We start from the raw sequence: 14,056 nt of genomic DNA, 5'->3' as shown, positions 1-14,056 counted from the left end.
TTTGGTTATTCAATTCTCTATTCAATAATATATACATTAACATAATTATTTATAGAGGGTGCCCAAATTATTTTTTTTAATTAAATTAATTGAGACGAAAAGAGAAATGTATATTTAATTCGAAATACATTTTACTGTTGTCCGAAAACAGGAAAAAAAGTTTATTTGATAAATAAATATTATTTCTCGCTTAAATTCAATATTAAAGCTGCCACCCACCTGCCTCTAAAGCCTGGGTTTCCTCGAAAGCGGCACCGACAAACAGCGACCGTAGCACTGCGATGAATTACGTCAGATTACGGTGAAAAATTCAAGGTTCTTCACTGGGACAATGGAATGTGCAAGCTCAGCAAGCGGTGGCTTCCAACGCATCCTTGGAAACCAACGCTATTATTTTGCATGGTACAGTTTTTTATGATGTCATTCATCGCAGTGTTACGATCTCAGGTTGTCGGCACCGCTTTCGAGGAAACCAGCGCTTTAGCAGTTTGAACATTTAATTTAAGCGAAAAGCAATGTTTACTTTTCAAATTAACATTTTTTCCTATTTTCTGACAGCAGTAAAATGTATTTCGAATTAAATAAATTATATATATTCTTCTTTTTGTCTCAATTAATTTAATTCAAAAAAAATTTGGGCACCCTGTATAAATAATTATATTAATATTTATATTAGTGAATAGAGAAGTGAATAACCTTTCAAATGAGCTATCACACGACCCCTATTCTCATTAAAAAAAATCAGCGATTACGTTATCACGCCCAGATGGATGACGTCACTAGTTTGGTATATATGCCAAAAAATTATAATTTAAAAAGAAAAATCGACTCGTTTCGGGATTTATCTCCACATTCGCCCATTCTCGAGAAAATGAATTTATTCCAACTCAAACGTCCTCACTGTACCTATAACTTCAAAGGCTTATATCTTTAAACCATGATTTTTTGAAGCTACGCGCCCATTGAGTTTTTTGTTCTACACATCAAGGACTACTAGAACCCAAAGTTTCAGAGCATTTGACAGAAAGCCATTTCCCATAAGGTTTCTGCGGGGTCCTTTGTCAAAGATCAATATTGAACATAATGTGGATGTCTTGCCTGTCTTGCCTAACTGAGAAATTTCATTTTCTTAAAATTTGGGTCCTAGAATAAAGCCACATACCTAATGAAAGTCGTGAGATTGAAATTTATTTTTAAATTAATTTTTAGTTTGTTTGTTTAAATGCATTTGGCAATGCTTGTTAATATTTTTTTGCCATAAAACATAATAATATCATCTCTTTAAGGTGGAATGTAAGTCTAAACTTAAATTTTGAGAACATTCAGAGATTTCAGTGTGACAAGGTTAAAGTAAGTCACGCACGGGCAGCTTTACTAATATATCTCATATATTACAGATATAATACCAGCTATTATTGGGCCTGGATCCCGCGTACCAAAAAAATAAAAATTTGTTAATAGCTTAACGGTGTCTAGTCGGAAAAACTTTGATGTACGGGAACACTGGAACAGGGAAAGTTTTAATTGTGGAACAGTTTAAAAATTTGAAACGTCAGATTACGAAGACGTCCCATGTATTTTGTCGGACAGAACATCCAATTGATTTGTTACCCTTTTATTAAACTCTCATGCCAAAATCAGACTACTATTACTAACCAACATGATTCCTGTCATTTGACATGTTCTTCGTGTTCCACTCATTAAAATGCCCAGTTGGTGATAAACACCAGTCTGATTTTTGTATGAGAGTTTAATGAAATGGTAAAAAATCAATTGGAAGTTCTGTCGGACAAAATACATGGAACGTTTTCGTAGTCTGACGTTCCAAATTTTTAACCTGTTCCACAATTAAAACTTCCCCCGTTCCACTGGTCCTGTACATCAAAGTTTGTCCAACTAGACATCCTTAAGCTATTAAAAAATTTTCAGCTTGCTATTAATCAACTTTTTTTTGGTACGCGGGATCCAGGTCTATATATTATGCTAGTCAATAGGGAAAAACATGAAAAAATCGTATACATGTTATTGAATGTTTTAATAGGTATTTGGTATAGCTGAACACAAATCCCTGAAGACGTAGATACCTACTGCCTGCTGATTTAGCTTTGTTTTCTTTAAACAATATTAAAAACTGAAATAATTATTTTTTGCCTATAAATAATTTCTTATACATTGTAGAGAAAAATAGTTCAATTAAAAGTTGTAGATCATAAAAAGTTCTTTAATTTTGCGAGTTTCCAAATTAAAATGCATAAGCAACTGACCGAGATAATTATTGCAAAACACCATTATTTTTGCAGTAATTTAAAAATGTTAATTACTTTGTTTTTTGTATAACGACATGCAATATACATTTTAATATACATTATTACCAACAGGCTAGGGCTAGGAGGTAAATTGGATTTCTATCAGCCAAGAGAGCAATCAAGTTTTGGCACGAATGATCCTTTACAAGTGGTTAAGAACTTGATAGAAAAGAGAGTTGAACATAACAAGCCTTTAGTCCTGATATTTGTTGACTATGAAAAAGCTTCCGACACAATAAGTCATCAACAAATGTTAAAAGCCTTAACAGAGTGCCGTAATATCATCGCAATATAAACATGATCAAATACATCTACCAAAATGCGACAGCAAACGTGAAACTGGCAGATAAAAAGACCAACGCATTTAAAATAAAACGGAAGTGCCACAGGGAGACACAATTTCGCCAAAATTTTTTACAAAATTATTAGAACATAATGATGTGTTTATAAGAACGCAAATCTGAGGAAAAAGGAATTAATGTCAACGGAGAAATACTAAGTCATTTGCGGTTCGCTGACGCTTTGTTCCTTTGTTGACAGCATCAATGATGCAGTATCGCAACAGGAGAAACTATACCTAGCCTCCCTATAAGTTGGATTAAAAATCAACCACACAAAAACACAAATTATGACAAATCTTGTGTTATGCGAAAATATTTCAGTAAATAGCATGCATATCGAAGAAACCACCTCTTATAAGTACTTGGGGCATGATATAGGTATAGGAGGAGATAATCAAATGAGCGAATTAAGCCGCCGCATAGGACTCACTTGGGTGGTATTCGGCAATCTGAGCTATATGTCCTTAAGGCCATGGGTACATAATTCACAAATATTTTACGGCTATCCCTACCTTTTCTGTCTTTACATGGCAAATTACGTGTAGTAAAATTCACACTGGTATGGATATGTAAATATTACTAGAATGTCATTCTACTTGACAATGTCATAACTAACTTAAAGAGATGGCTTTTGAATGTTCTTGGATAACTGTTATTTTTTGTATAATTGCAAATTATTAATTCAGTTAATAAATGTGATAATTTTTTCACTAACTATGTTTCATAGTTAGTGAAAAAATTATCACATTTATTAACTGAATTAATAATTTGCAATTATACAAAAAATAACTATGTTTCACTAGTGCTTTAAAATATTTTTAAGGCACTGCAATTCGTATTGACCGTATAGGCAATTTTGATGTAATGTCAAAAAAATATAAAAATGGAATGTCAGTCAAGTTCAAGTAAAAGTTTTTGTAGATATTATCCTGTAATTACGTTTGTAGAAAAAATATTGTATGATATGCGTGTTAAAAAGTACATTTTTAAGGCACTCATGTGAATTGCAGAATTCGCTATCGCTCATTCTGCAAACTTTCACATGCGTGCCTTAAACGTGTACTTTTAACACTTATATGATAAATAACTATTTTATAAAGTTCACGTCTTAAATCAATTATTTATCAAATACACTATATCTTTTTTCTCTGATTCTGGCCTTGGTTTAGAACTAGAACCTTAAGCCACGTAATTGTATAAGTTATCACTATCTCAGGTGTAATGTGTAGTGTGTGTGTGTGTGTGTGTGTGTGTGTGTGTGTGTGTGTGTGTGTGTGTGTGTGTGTGTGTGTGTGTGTGTGTGTGTGTGTGTGTGTGTGTGTGTGTGTGTGTGTGTGTGTGTGTGTGTGTGTGTGTGTGTGTGTGTGTGTGTGTGTGTGTGTGTGTGTGTGTGTGTGTGTGTGTGTGTGTGTGTGTGTGTGTGTGTGTGTGTGTGTGTGTGTGTGTGTGTGTGTTGAGTAAGTGTCTTGTTACTTTGCAAAGAGACGCAAATTGTATCCGAACGTCTGCGATCCCTCCGGTGAGTACCGACCCACAAGGACAGAAACTATTTTCATTTATTAATTTATAATAAATGAAAAAATTTCTGACCCTGGTGAGATTCGAACTCACTACCATTCGGAACTTTCGATCCAAAGGTTAGGCGCTCTTACCACTGAGCCACAGAGTGGGTTAAATACACTATATATCAATATTATTTAATCAACAGCTCAAAATATTCCCGATTCATGTCAAATATTTAAAATTGTCACTGATTGTCAGTGTCTGAATGACAATATGCTGACAATATTCTATTCGACTGAGTGCGTTGTATGACAAAGATAGATTTGGAAAATATTACCACGGACATTGTGTTCATTTTTTTCGAATCCTGAAAAAACCAATAAATATTTTTGAAAAATCTAAACGCAGAATGAAAGACTAAATTATTACCGAGGGCCGAAACTCCCTTAGAATAAATAAAAAGTTTATTTTGAATGAGATATTTGAAATTAAAAATAATACTAAATTTTCTCTTAGTTTTTCACCCCTGTAACTTATTAAAATAAACATTATAGAAGTTCTCAGGGACTTGCGACCCTCGCTAATAACGTAATCTTTCATTCTGCGTTTAAATTTTTCAAAAATACTTACATATTAGTTTTCTCAGGATTCGAAAAAAATGAATCCCCATTTGAATAGCATTGCAGCCGAAAATACGTACCGATTCTAATTGTCTTTGTGTCTCAAAAGAAAAGTCTTTAATCAGTGCGTGTTGCCAGTACTTACATAAGGTGCAGAAACTTTTAGCAGTAACCAAGAAAATAAGAAATACAATTTTTGTTACTCAAAGAACCATGGAACGCTCGATGTTAGGCATTTCTCGTAGGGATCGGATTACGAACAAGGAAATAAGACGGAGAACAGGAGTGAAAGATACCATAGAAACAATTATGATCCTTAAGTGAAACTGGGCGGGGCACATAGCTAGAATGTCGGATAACAGATGGACACAGCGAATAATACACTGGAGACCAAGACAAAAAGCACATCGGAGTAGAGGTCGTCCGCCAACAAGATGGTCTGATGACATAAAACGGAATGCAAACAGCACAAACAGCCAAAAGTTGAATGCAAACAGCACAAAACAGGAATACATGGAAAAGACTGAGGGTGACCTATATCCAGCAGTGGATAGATCCGGGTTGAATGATGATGATGATGAATACATTGAAATTATGGCAATTAATGAGTTATTAAAGTGTTTTTTCCTCCACTTTTCCGTGTCAGTATTTTACAAGTACCATCACTCTAATGGGTTATAACTTTTTACTCCTTCACTGTCGGTATGAGGTGGCCAAACTGTGGCTCGTGAGCCACATGTGGCTCTTTGAAGGATTATTTGTGGCTCTCAATAAATGTAGCTGAATTACTTTTAATTTTTGTGTTAAATGTCTTAAATTATTGACAAAAAATGTAAAAGACTAGATGTAACATTAGGACTTGGACAAGGAGACCCCGTATCACCGTTGCTATTCAATTTGGCCTTAGAATATGTAATAGTAAAGTATCATCTGAGCTGACAGGAGGATTTTCGAATCGAAGATCAAAACTATTGTTGGCCTTTGCTGATGATTTAGAGCTGCTGCTCATTCTACAAGAGATGTGAGAGAGGTATTTTTACAACTCAAGGAAGAAGCAGGCAGTGTGGGCCTTCGAATAATTAAAGAGAAGACGAAATACATACTACAAAATCCAAGACCAAGAGTTAGGCAGAACGTAACTATTCCAGTTATTCGCCCAATTATTACATACGGAAGTGAAACATGGATTCTATCTACATCAGCAGGAAATAAATATGCTGCTGGTTTTTGAAAGTAAATGTCTCAGAATGATATTTGGCCCTCAAAGTGATGAATTGACAGGAGAGTGGAGAAGGTGCCGCACAACTGAATTTTTTGACTGTGTGGTACTGAAAACATCGTCAGACATATAAAAGCTAACCGGATAAGATGGGCAGGTCATGTGGTAAAGTCAGAGGAAGACAGAGTGTCAAAAACAGTGTTTTTTGATAGACCAGACGGTAGAAGATCAGTAGGCCGTCCCAGACAAAGATGGAAATATTATGAAGAATCGAGGTATCCTGAAATAGTAAAGGCTGCTTTTCAATGGCGGCTCGTGACCTCAGTATGCGGGTAGCCGACACATTATATACCTTTTATGGGTTGGGATAAAGTATGGAACCAAGCAAATATCTTTGAAACGGAAAGAACAATATTTATGAAACTTTGCATGCAAGTAAAGTGACGCAAAAGGGATCTGTTACCATATTTTTTGTTACTACTTCACTTCCGGTTTTACCGGAAATAACCTTAACTTATTTAATTTAAATGGGACACCCTGTATATTTTTGCGGATTTTAAAAGAACTTGTTATTTTTAATTCATACATACCAAATTTGGTAGAAAAAATTTGTTAAAAAGTGTCTGTAGATAATTTTTTGTATTAATACAACGTAGTAGGAAATAAACGAGCACCATCTATACTGTAGACCAGTGGTTCCCAATCTTTTATGTCTGGCGACCCATATTCTGATGTTTCTTCATATTCGCGACCCATCCCTCACCCATAATAATACGCAATTCTATATTCTGTACGCCACTCACCTACTGTAAGAGTCACGCCGCGGCCCACCTGAACTCTGCCCACGACCCATTAGTGGGTCGCGACCCACCGGTTGGGAAACGCTGCTGTAGACTATAGTATATTGTACAACAAGAGAGAAAAAATACATATTTCTCACGAGCGCAGAAGTTTGTTGGCACGAGCCGAGGTACGAGGCGAGTGCCGCAAATTAAGCGAGAGAGAAATATGTCGTTTTCTCACGTGTTGTATACTGTACTTTTTCTATGGATGCGTTTTTGTCAAGAGTCCACACTTCAAAATTAAATAATTTAGGTGCTTTTATGTAGATTATACATATGCCAAAATTGAAATAAAATGCATATTATACACATATGTAGGTATTTAATATTCTTAATATTTATATACTTTTATTTATTTAAAATGATAGTTACCAGTTAGATTTGAACAGTTTCGAAAGGTAATTCCTAGTAAGTTTTGATTTGACACATTTTATTTGACAAAAATATTTGTGTTTGTATTGTGCATGTTACCATGGAAACCGCGATTCTACGTGTGGAACCCGTGAGAAAAAATATTTCTCACTGCAATAGCCGACTTTTCTCACAGCCTGAGAAATTGTTCGTTTTGCATGTATGTAAGTAGTGAGAGAAGTTGCACATTGTATAGCATCCATAGAAAAAAATTGTTGTTCACATGCACTGCATGACTTATTTGAATTTAGTATACTAGGTAAAACTGTTACTGAACTAATTGACAGCAATAAGTTGTATTATTGTATTAAAAATGGTTCATTTAAGTGAAAAAGATCGTATTGAAATATTAATGATAATTAATCGGTTATGGTGAATTTTCATTTTTTGCAAGTGAATTTTACAAATCGATGGATTGGACGTAGAGGATTCATAGAGTGGCCCGCTCGTTCTCCGGACCTCAACCCGCTAGATTTTTTTTCTTTGGGGTTATCTAAAATCAGGAGTTTATGTTAGGCGACCGACATGTTTGCAGGATTTGAGACAAAGAATAATTCATGAATGTGAAGTAATACGTGGAGAAATCTTGCAAAAAGTGACTCACGAATTTATTTATAGGCTTGCACGCTGTCAGGAGGTGAACAGCAAACATTTTGAAATTATTTTTTTTATTTTTAACATCATTGGTATACCGTAAATAAATTAACCTATTTTTTACCATTTTGTATCACTGTACTTGCATGCAAAGTTTTATAAATATTGTTCTTTTCGTTTCAAAGATATTTGCTTGGTTCCATACTTTATCCCAACTCTGTATATGCTATATACTCTACTATACTCTACATATTATATACTCATATACCTAATACACAGTGTGTCGCATTTAAGATGAAGACACCCCTATATTGCGGCTATCAAAATAAATACAGATTTAAAATTTTGAAGTCAAGCAAGAGTGATGGTTCACATTTTTTAAGATAGTCATAGTCAACTCAAATTTAAATTTTAAACGCTATCTATAGCCCAATAAATGACCGCTTTGGAGTGTAATTTCCAGGGGCAACTCCGAATTGCATGAAAATTTGGATTTAGGTTCTACTTACCCTCCACTTCAAAGTTGAATTTGTGCCGTTGGTTGCTTTTACTTGGGGGGTGACATTTACCCCTTCTCGGGGGGTGAAAAATGCGTGTTTAAAATAAGGCAGGAAATGGATAAATTGACTTATTTTAAGCACCTTTTGTTCTATAAAGTTTTTTACGTAAGTCAATACTTTCGAGTTATTCGCGATTTAAAATTTTTATTTTTCGACAAATAAACTACGTTTTCAGACCGTTTTTCCCAAATAACTCAAAAAGTAAATATTTTATCAATAAAAATATTTTTAGCAAAAGTGTAGCCTATAAAAAAGCGAAAAAAGTGGTGTACCAGTAAAGTCTACAAATTGAGTAGAAGCAAAGTTGTAGCTCATGAAAAATACGTTCTTATTCGTCTAATTCCAAATCGAATAACTCAACGCGAAATCACCGAAGAAGCGTTTTTCAGGAAAACCTTATTAACATTTTTAAAGTATCGAAAAAAAGCTTATTATTTGGTTTTTACAAAAGTTTACAGCATCATAAATAAACGAGTTACACTGAAAAAAAGTTGGCCCCTTTTTTTTGGTAAAAAAGATCGTGAAAACCTCCCTCTATTTAGCACCCTAAATGAAATTAATCGTTTGGCTTTACCATCTATTTTGACTGTATGTGTATTGTTTGGTTTTCTAGTAAAAAGCAATTTACTACAAATTTTTGAAAAATTTCATTTTTTCAAATTAACTTAAAAAGTATTAGTGATAAGAAAATTCTTAAAGAGTAAAAAAATGTAGGTTTTGCTATTATAAATATGATAAATTCATTTTGTTTCTCCGTAAGACAAAAATTGGTTATGATATGGCTGTTCAAAATTTGCATACACTCGTGATTAGTGACCCATTCAACCCTTCTCAATTATAACCCTTTCAAAAATAAACACTTTAAACCGGTGAGACTGACAGATAATATAAAAAATAGATAGGTAAGTAAATTGTTTGTAAAGCGGTAGCGATTAATTTCATTTGGGGAACTAAACACTTCGAGATTTTCATGATTTTTTACAAAAAAAAGAGGGCCAACTTTATTTTGAGCGTAACTCGCTTATTTTTAATGCTAAAACTTTTGTTAACAATTAAAACAAAGCTTTTTATAAACACTTTAAAAAAGTTTAAATGGGTTTTTCCCGAAAAGTGCTTAATTTTTCGGTGATATCACCTTGAAATATTCGATTTGGAATTAGACGAATAAGAACGTAGTTTTCGTGACCTACAACTTTGTTTTTATTTCATTGATAGACTTTACTGATACAGCATTTTTTGGGGTTTTTTATAAGCTACACTTTTGCCAAGCTTATTTTTTTCGATAAAATATTTCCTTTTTGAGTTATTTGCGAAAAACCGTCTGAAAACGTAGTTTTTTTGTAGAAAAATCAACATTTTCAATGGCAAATAACTCGAAAAGTATTGACTTAAGTAAAAAACTCTATAGAACAAAAGTTGCTTAAAATCAGTCAATTTATCCATTTTCGGTCTTATCTTGAACGTATGTTTTTTCACCCCCGAGAAGGGGTGACTGTCACCCCCCAAGTAAAAGCAACCAACGGCACAATTTCAACTTTGAAGTGGAGGGTAAGTAGAACCTAAATCCAAATTTTCATGCAATTCGGAGTTGCCCCTGAAAATTACACGGTATCGCCGAATTTCCCGTTCATTTACTGGGCTACTACTGCGAATCTACAAACAGGGCGAATTTTCGATATTTTGCTTCGCGTTAGAGATATCGGAAAAAGTTATTTGGAAAAGTTGTTCCAAATATTATTCTAACCCCACGTACCAAATTTCATGACAAAATTCGTACTTTTAGTTTTTTCAGTATCCCAAAACATACAATTGGCTATCCCGAGATGCAGCTCGGGACAACCATTGCCGAAGGCGCAAAAAAATGTAGCCTAACCTAGCCCCAAAAAGTTCCCGAAAATTCTCGTCCACTAGGACTAGACAAGCCACACTCACAGGGCTGTGCTTATGGGTGATTCGCCAAAATAGACGGCAATTTCGAGGTAGAGAAATTTAATTTAAAACATGGTTTAGAATTAGTTCATTTTTAAATATTGTTTATAAAATGAGCTATTCAACTTACCCATGATACCAGCACAGATCATTTTTAAATATTTTCCGAAAAACGGAAATGTGACTTCGGAGTTGACTAAGTGTCCACGGTGTTGACGTAATTCTCTGTTAATTGAAATTTATGATCATAACAATTAAATAAAAATTGGTATGTAATAAAACTATACAAAACACTTCCATTTTGATATAAAATACTTCAGAAAAACATAAAAAAAAATAGGTAAAATATCAATTGCGTCGGAGTTGATTTAGACCGACCTTCGTGTTAACAAAACTTTCCAATATGTAGCCGTGTCTTCTCCGTTAAACTTCAAAAATCTAATCTGCTTTTGAACACAATCTTGGCATTTCCTTTCTATACATTCTTCTGTCTTTTCCCCATTTTCTCCATGTCAACATAATGATTTGTTATCCGCTTCCACACATATGAGCTCCATGTTTTCTTATAATGTGCCTACATAGACAGATGTCTCTTTTATCAACATTAGAGAAGACTACCCAAAATGGTATATTCTTACAGAAATAAGCATAGCTGCATAAAATATTAATTTCTTTCATAAAATCTTTATTTAACGATTTTGGGGGCTTCCACCTTCACTTTTCCGTCGTACTCCAGTGTATACGAGCCATTTTTTATAAAAAGAAGATAATTACCAAACTGACCGAAACATCTTGAGAGCTTACCCAGTAACCCTTTTCCTATATCAGACTAAATTTAAATTGTATTTTTTTAAAAAATCATACAGAAGTAAAAACTTCATTTGTACAATGGTATAAAAAAAGTTTATTAAAAACTATTAAAAGTCATCCAAAAGGATTTGCAAAACGTTTTCAATCTATATCAGATCATCTTCAGTGCGTTCTGCCTAGTACATGGAACTAGCAACCTTATGAAATTGGTAACATCGAGAAATATGGTTTACATGATAACTATATAATATTTATATATATTAAAGGATTAAATGTGTTAGGAGTGCTCAAAGGGCAACATGGTTCCCTGCTCGATAAAAAATCGTGGTTCTTGCCAGTTCAATGGACACAGACCAACAAAGGTCTTTTGTTGGTCTGTTGGTCTGTAAAAATGTAATGTAAATATTTTGTATTTTGTGTTTTATTTATTTTGACCTTTTTAAATAATTTTGTAATAAATTGTACATAAAATACAACAATAGACTATGAACATTATAATTTTTGAACTGTTTATGACATTGTAAAGTACCTTAAAACTCACCATTGTAAACTTAATTTTTTTACATTTTCTGGGGGAAGTTAAGGCACGTTTTTAACCGACCCTCGGTGCACCTGGTACCCAAAAATCCTCCAAACTCCATAAGATAACATGCCTTCGTAGTGACCTTGGGCACCAGGTGGTCTGTGTGATTAGTTCTGATGGCTTATTCATATTTAGTGACCCCAAAACCGCCTAGTAATATATTTTCATGCATTCAGTGTCGAAAACCTTCGAAACTCTAGAAGATGACGTTCCCTAGCAGTGACCGTGGGTACCAGGCCTACCAGGTGCTCTGAGAGTGGGTTCTGATGGAGTATTCGTGTCCAGCAATTCCAAAAACCCCCGTGTTATCTGTGTGCATCAGCCTCAGATGCAAAGCCTCAGAAGATGACGTGAGCCTAGACGCCAGGTGCTCCGGGTGTCGTTCTGATGGCATATTCGTTTTTGGCAACCCCAAAAACCCCCGAGTAATCTGTTTGCATTAATTTAATGCCGAAAACCCAAGAAACTCCAGAAGATAACGAGCATTAGAAGTGACACTGGGTTCCAGGTGCTCCGGGGATCGCTTCTGATGGCGTATTCATGTTCAGCGACTCCAAAAACCTCCAAGTAATCTGTTTGCATCAATTTAGTGCCGATAACACTCGAACCTCCAGATGATGTGCCTTAGCAGTGACCAGTGACCCTGGGCACCAGGTGCTCAGAGGGTTTGTTTTGAGGGCGTAGTCGTGTTTATCGACCCCAAAAGCCCCTAGTAACAAAATCTGGCCCTTAATACACATATTTTGACATGTTTATGCACTTTTGGATGCATTATATGCACTTTAAAATCTAAAATGCAAATATGCACTTTCACCCATTTGTTTATAGTAGACTTTTTTCTTGACATCACCCTGAACATAATGCAAAAAGTTGCAAGTTTCTAGGTGCTGTATTTAAAGATCGATTAATTACGGTGTTTTTAGTACTAAATGCCCTGCTCTAATTTACCATATTGGTAATACGTTGTTTAAAATATATAAAAGGAAGGCTAGAAAACAAACAAAAGCACGAGGATATAAACAGAGAATGGGAAGCGTGTAAAAACATCATACAAGACGCTGCCAAAGAGACCTTCGGTCTACAAAAAAGGTCATATCAACTGAAGGGAAGTGGTTTGATAAAGAGTATCGTAACATAACAGAGCGAAACAATAATGCATATCAACGACTACAACAACGACATAGAACAAGTCAGGCAGAGGAGGAATATAGGAGGGAAGAGAAGAAAATACACCGCAGAAAGAAAAGAGAACACATAATACACACAGAAAAATAACTCCAAGAAATTGAAGAATTAAATAAACCAACAGAAACCAGAAAATTCTACCAAAAACTTAACAAAAGCAGAAAAGAATTTAAACCAAGAACAATGAGATGTGCAGAGACAAAGAAGGAGATATAGTAACTCAACAGAGTGAAATACTACAAAGATGGACTGAATTTTTCAAAGAAAAGTTTGAATAAAACGGAGATACACTATACGATGGAATTATACTGGATCAAACGGATACCAGAGAAACAACCCCCCTTCAGTAGCTAGAGATGCATCAAGTCAAACTAGTTTGATTTTATTCAACAAACTTGACTTGACTTGAAAACCAAACTTTTTCTGTAAAAAAGTTTGACTTGACTTGATTTCGATATCTTTAGGTTTGACTTGAAATCAAATTTCTTCAAACAGTTTGAAGTTTGAATATCATATTTCGCAACGTGTTTATTTCCAATTCTAATTGAGAGCGTACCAACTTTTATTTTGACTTATTTGGATATGTCTGAATCTGTACTCTGCTACTCCGCAAATTAGTTTGTAATAGTTCATATTAAGAAGTATGGGCCATTCCACGAACATACGCCTGTTTTGGATTACTTCGACAACGAATATTTTACTGTGCAACATAAGAAGTACGAAAGTAAATGGCGCTAATAATTATTCCAATAAACAACAATGTAATTTGCAATTTACTTTCGTTCTTCTTATTTTGCACAGTAAAATATTCGTTGTCGAAGTAATCCAAAACAGGCGTATGTTCGTGGAATAGGGTTATATGTGCTTGGCTTGTTTATTACGTTCGTTTTCGTTTTGAAGTGTGTGGTTTGTGAAATAATATCTGAACCTGAATATTTTTCGGCTCAGAACAAGTACCAGATCAAATTGCGTCTAATTTTGAAGGTATCTCTTCTCTTCCACTGCAAAAATTAAGAGGAAAAAATCTGTAGTTGAAGTAGAATTAATTAAGAAAAATAAATATACTGATTTATTTGATATTGCGGCAGGTGATTTCAAAACAATGAAAATTGAAAAGTTCATACTTGTATTATGTAAAAATAAAGAACAGTGT

This window comes from Diabrotica virgifera, chromosome 1, assembly GCF_917563875.1.
Source record: "Diabrotica virgifera virgifera chromosome 1, PGI_DIABVI_V3a".
NCBI lineage: Eukaryota > Metazoa > Arthropoda > Insecta > Coleoptera > Chrysomelidae > Diabrotica > Diabrotica virgifera.
Note: the sequence above shows the minus strand (reverse complement) of the source record.